The 4,959-nt window shown below is 40.7% G+C and overlaps 1 long non-coding RNA gene across 1 annotated transcript; it reads left to right on the top strand.

Moving 5' to 3' along the window:
* The first annotated feature begins 765 nt into the window (after positions 1-765).
* LOC120928616 lies at positions 766-4,498 on the top strand. The gene is made up of 3 exons (XR_005747255.1): positions 766-952; positions 1,755-1,756; positions 4,486-4,498. It is a non-coding gene; the product is annotated as an uncharacterized LOC120928616 (long non-coding RNA).
* The last annotated feature ends 461 nt before the right edge of the window (positions 4,499-4,959 follow it).

The raw sequence follows: 4,959 nt of genomic DNA, 5'->3' as shown, positions 1-4,959 counted from the left end.
TACTACTATTATTTTCTTCATTGAAAATTTTCAATAAACTTTTGTAAACAAAAAAAAAAAAATTAAGGATAAATATGACTTATCAGGTCATATAATGGTGAACACTACAGAGTCCAAAAAAACAATTCTTCTCAGACAAAATGTGTATAAATGGTGTTTAAAGTTCTGTGAATAATTAAATTCCATATAAAATCGCATCCGTGAAAGGGATCTGGATCACTGCTCCCTGAAAATGCTGACCCTTACCGGATAATCAGATCCCAATGGATCAAGCCGAGCAGGTAGCCAAACACCTGGGCTGCGCAGGAGATCAAGGACTTGATATGGTCTTCCCAGCAGTCCGTCAGTAGAGCATCCAGAAAGCAAAATAAAACTAAAATAGTGTGATATTGTACGGTAACCACACACAAATCATCCCCCTGTGACTGGCAAACGGACAGTGTGACATGCAAACCACCACCAAAGTACACACTGACCCTTACCAGAGCCCTGGATCTAGATAGATCAGAAACCGCAAGGGGAATGTAGGCAGCAAATGGAAAAGAATCTTCTCACAAGACAGTCCTCGGATTCACCAGGCAAACAGTGCGGACTTCCCAACACCTCCAGAACCAAGAACCACGAGCTTGTACTCGCGCATGATGGTATCGTTTGTCAAATGCTAAAGGAAGCTGCTATCCTCAGCATGTAAACAGTGTTCACCCAATATCAGAATAACGATGTAAAGATTATATCAGACCGCTAGTCTTTATTTCCAGAGGGCTCCAGGTGGTGGCCTCTGGAAATAAAGACTAGCGGTCTGATATAATCTTTACATTGTTATTCTGATATTGGGTGAACACTGTTTACATGCTGAGGATAGCAGCTTCCTTTAGCATTTGACAAACGATACCATCATGCGCGAGTACAAGCTCGTGGTTCTTGGTTCTGGAGGTGTTGGGAAGTCCGCACTGTTTGCCTGGTGAATCCGAGGACTGTCTTGTGAGAAGATTCTTTTCCATTTGCTGCCTACATTCCCCTTGCGGTTTCTGATCTATCTAGATCCAGGGCTCTGGTAAGGGTCAGTGTGTACTTTGGTGGTGGTTTGCATGTCACACTGTCCGTTTGCCAGTCACAGGGGGATGATTTGTGTGTGGTTACCCTACAATATCACACTATTTTAGTTTTATTTTGCTTTCTGGATGCTCTACTGACGGACTGCTGGAAAGACCATATCAAGTCCTTGATCTCCTGCGCAGCCCAGGTGTTTGGCTACCTGCTCGGCTTGATCCATTGGGATCTGATTATCCGGTAAGGGTCAGCATTTTCAGGGAGCAGTGATCCAGATCCCTTTCACGGATGCGATTTTATATGGAATTTAATTATTCACAGAACTTTAAACACCATTTATACACATTTTGTCTGAGAAGAATTGTTTTTTTGGACTCTGTAGTGTTCACCATTATATGACCTGATAAGTCATATTTATCCTTAATTTTTTTAGCGCAACTTCACCTTTTTTCATTTATACAGCAATCAGTGCTAAAAAAAATGCACTGATTACTGTGTAAAAGTCACTGGCAGGGAAGGGGTTAGCACATATGGGGCAATCAAGGGGTTTTAAATGTTTTCCTTAGGTGTATTTCTAACTGTATGGGGATGGGACTGACTAGAGGATCTGTCTCTCCTCCCCTGTTTACACACACAAATCCCTGTTCTGGCTCTCGTGTTCGCGATCATGGGTGGTGGGCGCGCGCCTGTTTTGGCTCTTAAAGGAGTGACCATACCGACCGTACGGCGGTTCGCCCAGCTGTGCCATTTTTCCGACATATATCGGTGTGAGCCGGTCAGCAAGTGGTTAATAAATCACACACAGAGGGGGCACTGCATAAGGAGACAGCACAGATGGTGAATACTTGTTAGAGTGGCTTAACAACCACTTTAAGTGACACCTCTCCATCTTCTGGGGCTGCTAACAGCACCGAAGAACAGTCGCAGGTCTTTTGGATGTCTAAATAAGGGAAGCTTTTTTTTGTTGTCGAAATGAATTGCCTGGCAACATGATACCTGTAAAATAAACCATTACCAACTAGCCAGCAGGTTGAAAAAAAAATTACTAGATTCCACCATCCACACACTCAATGTGGCTAGGGGAATCCTTTTGACTAAATTATTGTATTCTGACATTGGAGAGACTTTCCTGCAGTCAAAATACACTGATCGGTGCTGCTGGCTATAGCCAGGGGTACTGGTCGAGCAGGGAGCATCTGACAGGATAGCAGTACAGAAGACAATAGGTAGGTCAACTTCTGTATAACCTCCCTGTCCATACATGGATTGAAATTCGGCTGGACCCTTCCAAACCGGACAAATTTCAAGCCATGTATGGCATGCTTTAATTTGCATTGCTTCCATGATTCCTTTCTTCTTTTCTTTCTTTCAGCTCCCAGAAGTCTTGAAAATGGCAGACATCAGTACGCTCGGAGCATGCTCCATAGATAGGAACAGTCCACCGCTGGACAGTGGGGGAGGGAATGATTTTCTGGAGGATCGGCAGAGTACGAGTATGAGCTTTTTCCTTACCCTTAGAAAAAATGAACAGTTGATCCAAAAAGTGCGGCACAGCTCCATTGCATGTTAAAAAAAAATGTACCTGGTGTTGGGCAATATAGCTTTGTTGCCAACCTCCCCTCTACTTGTAATTGAACAATATGTTCAACCTTTTGAAATCTCTCCCATGCAATGAAGTCTTCAAAAACAAGTCTCAAAGAGAGGACCATATCATACAATGTACACCCACTGCAATTTACAATATTGCTTACATTCTTAGCAACAACTTTTGCCGCTATTAAAAGACATTTTTTTTTTTTTGCTGTTTGCACTTGATTCATTATTTACAATGTTATTTTCAGTCATCACACACATAGCAAATATTTCATTAGATTTTGTTTTCATAATTTAGGTGCATGAAGAAAATATTTTGCAACGCAGCAAAAATAACTAATTTAGAAATTGGCTCAGGGCACTATTCTTGAAACTGCCTTGGGCCCCTGCATCCTGAAGTAGTTGTTTCTTGGAAAAAAATTGAATATAACATCCTTCGGTGAGTTTTTTTATAGTAGTCCAAGTATAATAAACCATCGTAAGGTAACTTACACAAGCTTGAAATATAGCGATAGCCTAAAAAGTATAATGACGAATATCTGCTTTTGCTCCTAGAGTGTCACAAATGTTTTTTTTCTCCAGATTGACAGTTGTTATCCACCAGTCTTTTAGCAACATAGAGCATCTCGACAAAATCAAGCTGTCTGTGCTCATGAGCTGTTGCCAGTAACAATGCCCTGAAGATAAAATCAGTCTCCTTACATGCCTTGGAGCCTTAGCATCCTGTGCTTAGTAAAAATAGATTAACAAGCTGCCATGATGTGCACTGCATGCTCCACAATGATGTATCCCAGTAGCTAAACTCATTCCCTGAATAATGTCAGCTGTGACATCTTTTTGCCAGACTGATGCGAGTTCCAAAAACAGAAATGCCCTCCCTAGAATAAAAAATAAAACAAGCTCTGAGAATACAGAACTGGGTGTATGATTTTTTGACACTACTCTTTAGCAGCAAAGTAAAGGTATAGTTTATTTCTGCTATACTATCTACCATTGTATTTCAAACAAGCAGTTTGCATATTAACTGTCAAAAATTGCTTATTGTTTTAATTTACAGATGATGCTGGAACCCCGCCATATGGGTTCCTTTTCATTTTATATTGGCCTACTTTCAGCTAGCATTTAAGGGTACTGCTTAGTTCTATAGGAGACATGTTACAAGAGAAGCAGGGAAACTGCTGTTTTTGACTTACAAAGATGATACTTTTTTTTTTCAATCAAATTATTTTTTTATAATTTTTGTTACATTAAAAAAAAAAAAATTAACATTGGCATAAATTACATCTCATTACCCCACCCAACGTTGTGTATACAGACAAAGGACAAAGCAACCAATTGAACATACTACCATACAAAACAACCCCCCCCCTCCCAAAAAAAAAATCTGCGTTCGACTGTCTCTTCTTTTTCAATTCCCTTCTTCACCTTATTCCTATATAATAGCTATTTTATATGTATTAATTTCATGCCAATGTTATCTTTCTTACCTAATGTCCCATAATATAAATATGCTCATCAGATTTCTCAACCAGATCAGACACTAACCACCAATGCCAGATCTTTCCAAATTTCTTAGGACATCTCCTATGTTTAAAAGCCAGTTCCTCCCATCTTAAATTAAAATTAAATGCTTTAATCCATTGATCTGTTTTTAGTGGAGAGTTTGATATCCATTTTTGCAATATAAGTTTCCCTGCCATGTACATAGTTCTCAGCCACATCTCTTGCACCTCATCTGGGAGAGTGTCTATCGGCATAACCCCTAACAATGCAAATTTGGGGTCAGGCTATACCTGTGTGGAACACAAGGAGTTAAACGTATCAAATATAAACTCCCAGTAGCGGTGCAGTTTGGGGCAGCACCACAACATATGTATAAGTGTACTGGTACCATTTATACATCTTGGGCAATTAGATGTAGTGGCTTTACCCCAGGAATACAATTTTAACGAAGTATGGTTACCTCTGTGAATAATAAATAGTTGAGTCATACATTGTGCGGAGGATAAGGATACCTTAAATATGTTTTTCAAGGCTTGTCCCCATTCCTCATCACTAAGGCCCAGATTCACGTAGAATCGCAGCGGCGTAACGTATCGTAGATACGTTACACCGCCGCAAGTTTTCATTGCAAGTGCCTGATTCTCAAAGCACTTGCATGAAAACTTACGCTGGTGGCCTCCGGCATAAGCCCACGTAATTCAAAGGGGTGTGTGCCATTTAAATTAGGCGCGCTCCCGTGCCGGACCTACTGCGCATGCTCCGTTTTAAAATTCCCGCCGTGCTTTGCGCGAAGTGACGTCATTTTTTCGAACG

This window comes from Rana temporaria, chromosome 2 (assembly GCF_905171775.1).
Source record: "Rana temporaria chromosome 2, aRanTem1.1, whole genome shotgun sequence".
Taxonomy (NCBI): Eukaryota; Metazoa; Chordata; class Amphibia; order Anura; family Ranidae; genus Rana; species Rana temporaria.
The sequence above is the reverse complement of the archived record's forward strand: the minus strand, read 5'-3'. Positions and strand labels throughout refer to the sequence as shown.